At 46.3% G+C, this 12,071-nt stretch overlaps 1 protein-coding gene across 3 annotated transcripts in view; it reads right to left on the bottom strand.

Annotated features, from left to right (window-relative positions):
• Positions 1 to 10,181, bottom strand: part of HECW2 (HECT, C2 and WW domain containing E3 ubiquitin protein ligase 2) — a 186,251-nt gene extending 176,070 nt beyond the window's left edge. Inside the window, exon 1 of one of the 3 annotated variants that reach the window (XM_053360466.1) lies at positions 9,413 to 10,181. The gene's annotated coding sequence lies outside the window, so the exon portion shown is untranslated. The remainder of the gene's footprint in view (positions 1 to 9,412) is intronic. The other 2 variants (XM_053360454.1, XM_053360447.1) reach the window with 2 other exon arrangements.
• Positions 10,182 to 12,071: the final 1,890 nt, after the last annotated feature.

The following is a 12,071-nucleotide window of genomic DNA, read 5'->3' as shown; positions in this document are numbered from 1 at the left end:
CTATTATGTGAAATGGGAGAGGAAATGACAGCTTGTTCTTCACCCAAGGCAGCATAAAACCATGGGCTGCTCCTGGATGTGACAAAGAAAAGCTGCAACCCAAGCTGAGTCGGAAGGATGAATACCTTTGTGCTCAAAGAACCTGTCACAGTCCATTGTTGGGAGTTTCCCAAAGGAACTAGTTCCTCATCCCACTTTAAAGACCCCTATTAGATTACATCCTGGGGCAATAAGGGGCCAGTAGCATGGGGTTCATAGAGACCTCCTACACTTTCCAGTAAGCACATGGACCCACACATGGTTGTCTCTTCCCTAGGGCAAGCCTGAGACTAGTCCCAGTAATGATATGGGGACTCATAAATCCAGTAAAACAGATGAGGATGGACTCTTATCTCCACATCGTAAGGACAACATCAAACATTAGTAGTGGAATAACAGCTATAGGACCCCCTCTAACCCCAAAGAATAAGATTCCACAGAAGGCAGGTACAAATCTAGCTTCCTCCCCAACCCTACAAAGCTGCTGCCCAGAGGAGGAGGGATGCAGAGATAATCTCCTGGACCAAGTCTCCTGCATCCACTGCAACTATATCACCTGACCTCTCCAAGAAGTTTGTTTTCTGTCCTAAGACTAGCTTTCTTCTGGCCAAAACTCCATAGTCTGGGCCTGCAAGTCTTCTGACCACTGGTGAATGCACCAAGTAAACATTGTCTTTCCAATTCTAAGACTGTCAATGGCTGATTAACTATGGTGGTTGGAAAACATGACCGAATTAGGTATGTTAGATTCTTCAGATGAAACACGAACCCATGTAGCAAAGCACAAGCTTTTCCTCCCATAGTCAAAGGCTCCCCATATGCAATGCCCCAAGCTGTCATAAGAAACATGCAGTCAAACTGCATGGCTTTCTAGTCAAACCATGTGCTGCATCAACTATACTAATTTTTTAAAAAATAAAATAAAATTAGACTGTAATACCTTTCACATTATAAATAATTTACCCGTAACGTTATGTGCAAGCTGTGTAATTGTAATAGAGGCTTAACATGCCCGACTAAGCAATTAAAAATGATAAAAGCAAGGTATGTCATCGTTTTAAATGTTTGCTATCACTAAAACAAGGTCAAAAGGAGGGCTTGCAGATCTGAGGTATTTGCACAATCTCTTCCTGCTCCCCTAAAAGTCAACGTGGGAGAGTTTTGGCTGACTTTCTGTAGCCAATCAAAAAATCACTTATTTAATACAAAAACAACAACAACACACACACATATAGATGATAGATATTCAGTTGCAAGTTGCCCTTAAAAGTATAAAAAAACAAATTTGAGGGACCCAGCACAGATCTATGCCACTTGTTTGCTCTTGGCTTCGAGAACTTTGAGGTTTACTTAAAAGTAATTCTAACAGGCCAGACCCTACCATCAGGCAGAGTAAGGCTACTGGCTGAGGCATCAGATTTTAGGTGTTGTGGAAGGGCAGCAAATTATTAGTTGTTTAATTTATTGCTAATATATTTTTTATTCCAAGGGAGAGAGACTTGTGGGGTTTTCTGCCTCGAGCACAAGAATAACTTGGCCCGCCTTGGGTGTTATGCACCTTGACTTGTTGAGGGGGAGCACCATTTGTTGCTCCACCTAAACCATCAAAATGTATTGGACCAGACCTGAATGCTGAACCAAGTTGCAGGTGATCTTCCTTCTTTTCTTTTAGCCAATGTGTGATCTTGCACACAGCCAGCACTAGGTAGCTCTGCTGGATTGTGTCCGCATATCCCTTTCAGGACCGGTCCTATTATGAGGGAGAGTAAGGCAGCCACCTCAGGTGGCAGATATTGAGAGTGGACATGATTGTTTGAGCCATGCAGCCTGCCCTGTCCTAGGCTAGACTGCTCCCTTCAGAAGCAGCCTGCTCAACTTTCGTGCATGGAATTGGAGAGGATGTCTTTGGAATGAGGGAGGATTCTTCGGGCAGTAACTTCTTCAGTCATTGCAAGGATTTGCACATGAACAGAATGAGTTAGTTGGATACCACCCTTTATCTTTAAATGAGACAACCATGATTTAAACAGGGGGTGTCTTCAAAGAGGGCTGCATAATGTAGGATGCACCTTAAAGGGGAAACTCCACTACAAAATTGCAGAGTTACACTCAGTAATATTTCCCCCACACATAACTGATCTCGCACTCTATTTCCCCCAGTCCCCACCACCAGACTCTTAAGATATTGTTGGGACAGTGGAAAAGCTCCTATTTTGTTGTGCAAGCCCTGATATTGACATGGAGAACTTCTGAATCCTCTATAGCCCCTAACACATTGTTAGCACTATAGAAACATTAAATTATGTTTCGTTCAGAACAATGCAGCTGCTCTTTACTTACAAGGACAGGAGAAATGATTATACACACCATGCATGGCCCACTAATATTGGCTTGGCTTGCTGACCAGACACTATTCATGCTCACCACCAAACCTGTCCCTTTCCCTCTCCTTCTTGAAGTCCTCTGGCAGGTGGAAAGGGATTGTGGGAAAGGGAGAGGTTTATTTTACTGGAATACAGAAAGACGGCCTACTGTTTCTTATCTCCTCCAGACTGAAATACAACTAAGACCTCAGAAGAAGGATGTACAGTATTAACGTAATTGACCATATGACACTGTGCTGTATACCCTTAGCAGTGTCTACCAGCCAAGTATAGCAACAAAATTCCCAACCTCTGAAGAAAGTCCAGGGATGCTATTTAAGTGTTGCCGGGGGCAATGTGACCTGCATTTCATCTTCACTGCTTATGAGAGCAGGTATTTTTGCAGTAACAAAACAGGATTTCTAGGAATAACTTGGAGCACTCATATTAAAGGGGTTGGTTTTTTTCCTTTGGTATGTGTTTTACGCCATTAAGGAGAGCACTGAAAATTTAGGCTACAGTTCTACATATAATCCACATGGGGAAAGTTCAGCTAAACTCAATTGGATTCTGTCTGAAGTAGGTAAGTATACACTACCAGGTTTTTAAGTGAGTTGCAGTAGCAGGCAGGGGTAGCCAACTCAACTCAAAAGAATAGGGCCTTTCCTGGAGCCCCACATCACATACTATAGGGCAGTGATGGCCAAACTTGGTCCTCCAGCTGTTTTGGGACTACAACTCCCACCATCCGTAGTTAACAGGACCAGTGGTCAGGGATGATGGGAATTGTAGTCCCAAACATCTGGAAGGCCAGAGTTTGCCTATGCCGGCTATAGAGGAACCACCAGATCTCATCTGCTGATCTTACAGCACAGGCAAGTCATTATGGAAGGAGTTCTTGCAGACACTTGGGTCCCAAGTCATTTAGAGATTTAAAAATCAAAGTACCTTGATTTGGGTCCAGGAAACAACTGGCAACCATTATAGCAATTTTAAAATATGAAATATAAAATGTAAAAAAATATAAAATATAGAAATATAAAATGAGTACTATACTCATGGCCTAATTCCCCTATCAAAATTCTTGCCAGAGCGATTTCCCGTCAGTCTTCAAGGGAAGGCCCACATAGAGTGCACTGCAGTAGTCTAGCCTGGAGGCTTCCAAAACACAAGTACTCACAATCAGGCTATCCCAATTCATAAATAACACCAGCCAAAGCAAGGCACACCTAACCACTGAGGCCACTTCCAACTAAGCACCTGCTCCTTCAGGGGAATTGCAATCCCATGAAGAATAGGTCACTCTGCCAACTCCTGTTCATCAGAACCACCCACTCATAGCCCTTTCCACCTGTCCAGTAAAGAGCACTGCCTTGCCAATCTGCACATTGTTGAGAGCAGTATTTTGCTAACATCAGAACATACTTTGTTCTTGAATACCTTTCTTTAAACAAGTCTATAAAAGGTAAAGGGACCCCTGACCATTAGGTCCAGTTGTGACCGACTCTGGGGTTGCGGCGCTCATCTCGCTTTATTGGCCGAGGGAGCTGGCGTACAGCTTCTGGATCATGTGGCCAGCATGACTAAGCCGCTTCTGGTACCTATTTATCTACTTGCACTTTGACGTGCTTTCAAACTGCTAGGTTGGCAGGAGCAGGGACCGAGCAACGGGAGCTCACCCCGTTGCGGGGATTCAAACTGCCGACCTTCTGATCGGCAAGTCCTAGGCTCTGTGGTTTAACCCACAGCGCCACCCGCATCCCAACAAGTCTATAGAAATGCTTTTTAAAGCATAGTGTGGCGTTATAAACCAGATATTGTATGCAATCAGAGTCTTCATATTCTTTGCGGGTGTCATGGCTCTGGAATCAGATTCTTCATCTTCAAGGAATGTGGGTGAGGACTATGAAGCAGAAGGGGCAGGGGGCATGCAGAGGAGCTCAGGTGAACCTGAGGAGCCAGTGGCCTCCTCTTCAGCCTGAGGATGTGGCACAGTCATCCTCTGACTCAGAAGACTTCACTGTATAACATTCACACTCAGTTGCATTAGGAGATTACTGGAGAAGGGTGGGCCTTTTGAGTAGAGCAGCTACTACTATTTATCGGCTCAGTTTTGGCTTGTTCGTTGCTAGTCCAATGTCAGAGCTTTGCGTTCCCCAGAGCATAGCCTACACCTTCCCTCTAGCCTGAACCCTGCCTTGACTCACTGTGTCTTGTCTTGCAGCCTGTTTACGATTGCCAGGCCACAGAGCACAAGTGTCACTATGATGAAACTCACTGCTGCAGTGAAGGGTCAACTGTGCTTGCTTGCTTTGTGCACATTCATCATCATTATTGTTGTTGTTTTCATTTCATTTCATTTCTATACTGCTTTGTATTTTTAAGGGGGACGGACCTCAAAGCAGTCTGCAACCTACATTAAAACATCAAATGAAACAATCCAGAATAAAACATTGCTGAAGAAAGTCAGGTATAAAGTATATATTCAAAGCAACTAGCAGATTTCTGAAGAAAACATAAAGTAAGCCAAATATAAGATGAACCTTTAAAGAAGAAGAATTAGCAAGAGAATAAAAGATTCTATACATTAAGCTTGAAATAATTTTGTATACGTTATTTTGTATACAGCTTTGAGGTTTGTTTGTCTGACAAATCAAGTGGTATACAAATTTATGAAGTAAATTCTATTCAGTTAAATTGTGAATATCTGTAGTTTTTGCATTTCATTTCTCTTTAACCTTTATGCTTACAATCCGTTCCCCTCCTCCACCAGCCCTGTATATATGTACCTACAACTGAGGATTGCAATTCATGCATCTGAATGAAATGGACTCTAGTCTACAAAACTTTGTTTGTCTTTAAGGTGCCACAAGGCACTTTCCCCCCCTTTTTTACTATGGTTGGTGATAACATAGTGAAAGGTTATTAAATTGAGAGCAATGTAATATAAACATACGGAGAGAAGCATTGCTCACACTCTTCATTAGCAGTTAGTCACAGTGCTAGGATGCAGTTTTGCCATGTGCACTGATCTTTTTTTAAAGAGGTTTGCTGAAGTGTGCAAAGTTCACATGGAAGACTATGGCAATGAAACAGGTCAGCAAGCCTATTAGCTGTACCTGAACAGTTTGCATCACAAGAGTGGAGGTGCTGATCTCTATTAAAACTACCTAAGCTGAATGTGGAAAGATTTATATCACATTGCAAGAGTGAGCATTCTTGCCTCTGTTACAGCTGCCTGCAACCATACTAATTGGAGCAGAGATTATTGTGGATTTACACGTTATCATAGGGGTGAAAGCATTTTTGCTGACTTAGCTACCTTTTTTAATTAATCACTGCCATTCATTCCCTATGTAGCTCATAGTAATGGACTTCTGATTTACATGGGTTGTAAGGGCTGTGGTCCTGTTGTAGAAATATTGTTCTAATGCAACACATATTTGCCTTTGCAATTAACGTCGTTGCTTTTTTATAATACAAAAAAAAAATATTGCATGCCTGAGAACTTTTTATTTTAATTATCAGCATTTGCCTACCAGTGCTCTCGAAACATTTTTCATTCAATTTACAGATTGAGCAGTGGTAGAAGCAGACAAAACTGCTACAGAGTATGAGACAAAACATTTTATTCCCTAAAATCCATGTTTTGTCCCAATTTATCACCAAGCTTAGCGTTCCATATAGTATTATGGCTCTTCCAGAAAAAAACATTTCCATATTTGTAGTTAACAGTAAGAGACCTCCTGCAAAATATAAATCACAATATCAAGGAAGAGCCTTTTCCACTGAATAATGCAAGCAGGGAAAATCTAAAACAGTTCGGAACAAATTGCAAAAAAAGGGGGTATCTGAATCGGGGTAGAAATTCCCCAGGCACCAGCCGTATGTCTAATTACAACCACGTGGATGATATCCGGTTGCCAGGTTCATTTACTGCATTCATATCCCACTTTTCTCTCCAATGAGCACATGGTTCAACCCCCCTTAGGTAAAGGTAAAGGGACCCCTGACCTTTAGGTCCAGTCGTGGCCGACTCTGGGGTTGCAGCACTCATCTCGCTTTATTGGCCGAGGGAGCCAGCGTACAGCTTCCGGGTCATGTGGCCAGCATGACTTCTGGTGAACCAGAGCAGCGCACAGAAACGCCGTTTACCTTCCCGCCGGACCAGTACCTATTTATCTACTTGCACTTTGACATGCTTTCGAACTGCTAGGTTGGCAGGAGCAGGGACCAAGCAACGGGAGCTCACCCCGCCGCAGGGATTCGAACCGCCGACCTTCTGATCAGCAAGCCCTAGGCTCTGTGGTTTAACCCACAGCCCACCCGCGTCAACCCCCCCTTATCCTACAACAACCCTGTGGAGTAGGTTAGGAGGCTGTGACTGGCCCAATGTCACCTAGCGAGCTTCATGACTGAGTGGGGATTTGAACTCTGATCTACCAGGTCCTAGTCAGACACTAATCACTAACACCACACTGGCTTCCTAGAGTACTTCTGCTGCTGGACAGCTATATAAATTAAGTAGATAAATATGGGGAAAGCAAAATTTCCCTTAGAGAAGGATCTGAAATATTTTCCTTGAAGCTTGAATTTGTTTTATTCCAGATTGTTTTATCTGATGTTTTAATGTGTTGCAAACCTCTCTGATATTTTTTCTTTTCTTTAAAATATAAAGTGGTGTAGGAATGAAATGAATAATAACACTAATAATAAATTTCATTGTAAAAAAATGAATTGCCTAGACATTTTGCGGCGACAACCATAAACTAAGGTGCCATTTGGGGGGCAATTAGCTAATACAGTATATGAGTTTCCAACAATGATCTGATTTAAACGAAAAGGCAGAAGTCAATTACAACATGCCCATTCAGAGAGAGTCAACATGTTTGAAAATCTAAATTCTTTCATCAAAGGCAGCCAAAATGTAGGTTCTGCTTCACCATTTAGGTCAGTTGTTTACTAGAAAGTAAGCCTGAAAATATATAGGGCAAGTTGCTCTGTCTTTACAACTAGAAAAGGAGCAATTTGTTAAAAGCAATGGGGGAAGCAGCTGATCATCTGAAAGGCCAGCAAGCAATCCTTCATCAGTTTCAATCACATTAACATTTTACTTCTCAGGTTTAAGGAGTACATTTTCTCTCCTAAAAGCAAAAGCATATTTTTTAAAAGGGTTTTTTATATAACGCTCTTGATCCCACTTGGCATTAGAGAATAAAGAGTCATTTCATTTATGTATTAAGTTAGAAGATTTTTATACATTTGTCATTTCAATTATTATTTGTTCTTTTCTGCTTTCTTTCCTTGTGAAGCTGTTCAGAATGGAAAAGATCCACTGAAAATTAGTGCCATTGTCAATGCTCGAAGTAGCTTGTCAACGAAAAAAGGCAAGCTAAACAAAAGGAACCACCAGAAATATGGTTAAATGTGTACAGAGCTTTTAAATTAAAACCCATACCACTTAGGGAAGAAAATTATGTATTGGCCGTTTTATAGAAACATTTTTCTTGCAAAACTTAAAGCTTCTTAACATATTGACTAAAGGGGGGGGTGGCGAATCAAAGAAGTCTATTTTCAATAAAGAAGCAAACCATTTAAATTGTCACACAGAGGCTATCAACAGCACCCAGTTATGTAACAGCCATCCCATCCGAAATGAAGTGTTAGTGACACCATTAACCTTCCCATGGAAAATACTTCCTTTCCTTTCTTTAAATATTTCCTGGTTTTTCTGTAAGGTTGGTTCAAAAGAGGCCAAAGAAAGTAAGATATCCAGCAAGCTAATTCTCCAGAAAAATTAGATAAGAACAAAGCTCAAAATCAAAATAAGCCAAATCCTAAACATTGCCAGCTGGTTCATATTTTTCTATGGCAGCTATATTTAAGCAAAAAGGCAAGTAAGTCCCTGTACAGCACAAGGCCCTATACAAAAATCTAGTCATTTGTAGCCTTCCACCCAAGAATTTAATCAAGACATCAACCTGGTGTCAGAAGCAAAACATTCAAGAAAGGCAACTGAACTATAGGTAATATATAAACTGAAAGGCTGCCTATGACTGGCTTATGTCCAATACAACACGCTCAAATGCTTTCAACTAAACCAGTTGACAGAACGCACTCCTGAGCCACCTTTCTCCTTTTCCCTGCAAATTCCTTCTGAATTTGACTCCTCGCCACCGGAAACATCAAAAGCCAAATGCTTCCACAGATTCAGAGGCTGATTAAACTACACAGAGGTTTCAGGAGTTTGCTGCCGTTTTTCACCGTAATTCTAAGTCCCAGGGCAGCCGACCCTGGACCGGCCTCTCATAAGGAAATCCTTGTGTAATCGCCCTGTATGTGCGCACGCACGCACGCATGTGCGTGTGTGCATTAAGCACCGAGCACGAGTTCTGGAGGAAAACGATGGCCATAACGGTACAGAGGAACCTGACACATCTGCCATTATCCTGCATGCTGCGGGAAACCGCACACAGGCAAGGCCAGGTGACTTTGTGCCAGGGGTGCCAACTTGATTAAAATATTGGGGGGGCAGGTAAGCCCCACCCCACATCACAACAAGGTGTGGCACATGCACACCATTTGAATGGCATTGCCTGTCAACTTTAGGGGGGCCCCATCCCCTCCGATATTTTATGGGGGGGGAGAAGGGACCACAGGCCCCTGGGAGTTGGCTTGTGGTTTCCTCCATCCCTTTCCAAGGATGCCGCCAAGACTCTGGCTGCCTCGAGGAAATGACATAACAATGCCATGGGTGGGTGTGCGTATTCCTCCTCCTCCTCCACCACCACCAGCAGCAAAACTGACTCACGTTTGCATCCTGTATCTTCCCCTGTGGCCAAGATGCTGTGGGAAGGGCGAGCGTGCGCCTGGTGGCGCCCAGCAAGCAAGCCAGCAGCCCACGCAAACAAAAGCAGCATCTCTCCCTCCATCCTCCTACCTGCCGTGGGAGGAGCAGCAGCAGCAAATAAACCCGCACCCACCCGAGGCATCCTTTCCATTCAACTCACCTCCAGCAACGCCGTCTGCAGCCGGGCACCTGCGCGAGGGGTGGAAGGAGAAACAAGGCCCGGGGGAGAGGGCGGAGAGGTTGCCAGCCGCCGCTGCTGCGCTCCGCTAGGCGAGGACTCGGCGCCCGCCTTGCTCTCCTCCATGCAGCGAGCGACACCTCTCTCTCTCTCTCTGGCGAAGGATGCTGAGGAGAGGAATGGAGGGAGGGAGAGGCAGCCCCAGTCCTTGAAGAACAGCCCCCACCCTTCCGTCTTCCCTTCAACCTGAGGCGCTGATGCTGCTTCCTAATTATTATTTTTTTTTCCCCTGCCTCTTCTCTCTCGCGCGCGCTCCCGGCAGCCGCCTCAGCGTCCCCTCAGCCTGCGCCTTCTCTGGCGCCTGGGCGCGGGCATCTTCCTTGTTGACGAGGCTGCTCCGTCCTGGAAAAGGCGGGAGAGAAAGGAGGAGGGAGGGAGGGAAGGAAGGCGAGAGACCCGCCTGTGCTCAAGGGAGAGGCAGGCCCAAGGAAGCAACCGCAGCAGCGGCAGCGGCTTTCGCCTCAGCGAAAGGCTGCGGGCGGCGAAGGCGAGAGCGCCGAAGCGCGACTCGGTGCCATGTTCTCCGGCGGCGGCGCCGAGGAGGAATGGAGAGAGACGGGGGTGACTGAGGGGAGGCGCGCGCGGCGTTTTAGCTGCCCAGGGCGGTGCGGAGGTAACGGGAGGGGCGCGCGGCGCTGCCTGCGCTGAGGTGACAGAGAGAAAGGCGAGACGGAGCTTTAAGGAGAACCGCAGCAAGCTTGCGCAAACAGACGCTCTCCAAGCGCGAAAGCCGCCGCCGCCGCCGCCGCCGCTACATTGCTTCCTCGTCGCCTCTGCCTTTTTGCTTCCCTCCCAGCTGCTGCTGCTGCTGCTGCCTGTGGGTGGGGAGCTAACCCTAACCTCCACCTCTTTGCAGGGGCTGCGGAGGGAGAATTGTGGGTAATCCAGCTGCGCTCCTTCCCTCGCTCTCTTGGGGTCTTTCTGCCTCTCCTCCTCGAAGCCGCCTTCCCCGTCGGAAGCCAGGGCGGACGCCGCCCCCTAGAGCAGCTGCCCGGGAGCGCGGCGAGGCGTCCGGGCGCCGCCAGCTGCCGCCAGGAGTCTCGCTCCCTCCCATAAGGGGAGACCTCCCCGTGTGGGGGGGGTGTTTCTTTAAAGCTGTTTTTACACAGCCCTTCAAGATTTCTCCGATGGAAATAGGGGTGTCTTATACATCTTAGCAAGGCTACTCCGAGGCATAGCTGTCAACTTACAGATTTGAAAATAAGGGACCAGCAGCCTCGAAAATAAGGGATCAGCAGCCAAAATACGGGATTTTGCTTGACTTATGCATAAATCCGGCACTCATGGAGCCATGCTGCTTTGGCTGCGACTGTGTTTTGCAGGGGGTTGGACTAGATAATCCTAAGGGTCTACAACTGACCAAAGAAGAGTGGCAGACAAAACTGATGAACGACGTCCAGATGGCAAAGCTTACAGGCAGAATTAGAAACCAGGAAGAGGACCTCTTTAATAAAGAATGGGGAAAGTTTACAATTTATTTGAAAAGCTATTGTAAAGAGTTACAGACATTATAATAATAATTTATTATTTATACCCAGCCCATCTGGCTGAGTTTCCCCAGCCACTCTGGGCGGCTCCCAATCAAGTGTTAAAACCAGTACAACATTAAATATTAAAAACTTCCCTGAACTGGGCTGCCTTCAGATGTCTTCTGAATGTCAGGTAGTTGTTTATCTCTTTGACATCGGATGGGAGGGCGTTCCACAGGGCGGGCGCCACTACCGAGAAGGCCCTCTGCCTGGTTCCCTGTAGCTTTGCTTCTCGCAATGAAGGAACCGCCAGAAGGCCCTCGGCGCTGGACCTCAGCGTCCGGGCAGAATGATGGGGGTGGAGACGCTCCTTCAGGTATACAGGACCGAGGCCGTTTAGGGCTTTAAAGGTCAGCACCAACACTTTGAATTGTGCTCGGAAACGTACTGGGAGCCAATGCATTGGTAGGATTGACAGAAAACTTGTAGTAAAAATTTGAACTATGGATGGACAAATGATTTATAAAAATAGAGTTATGAAAGGGATGCAGAGGGGGAAATCACTGCATTAAGATGCTGCACCGGTTGGAGGGTATGCTAAGCAGCACGTCGGGGCTGCCGTTGTCCTGGCGCAAGGAGTTCCATTGGCCCTTCCCCGCCCGAGAGGGAGGGAGGCAGACTCTCGCCCACACCACCTGTGAGCCCAGCATGAGGCGGTTGCGGCGGTGCCACAGCTGCTGAAGCGCCGCCCTTCTGCGTCCCTCCCCATCCCTTCCTCCTCCCTCAGGCCGCCTCCTCAGCCACTGCCGCCTCTGGCTTCCCCTGGCAGCGTGGCGGAAGTCTCACAAGAGAAGGGCTGCCTGCCCGCCACCCGTCTCCTCACGATGCACCACTGAGGAGGAAAAGGGAAAGACGGAGACGTGGCAGCTCGTGCATGCGCGCTCTCTCTCTCGAGGCGGAGGACCCCGAGCCGCTGCTTCCCTCCCAAGCCGGGCGAGCATGAAACCGGGAAATTTAAGGGACATCATCAATCCAGGACAGCAGCGGGAAACAGTGCTGGGATAAGGGAGTTTTCCGCCAAATAAGGGACAGTTGACAGCTATGCTCCGAGG

Source organism: Podarcis raffonei, chromosome 1, assembly GCF_027172205.1.
Source record: "Podarcis raffonei isolate rPodRaf1 chromosome 1, rPodRaf1.pri, whole genome shotgun sequence".
Classification (NCBI taxonomy): Eukaryota; Metazoa; Chordata; class Lepidosauria; order Squamata; family Lacertidae; genus Podarcis; species Podarcis raffonei.
The sequence above is the reverse complement of the archived record's forward strand: the minus strand, read 5'-3'. Positions and strand labels throughout refer to the sequence as shown.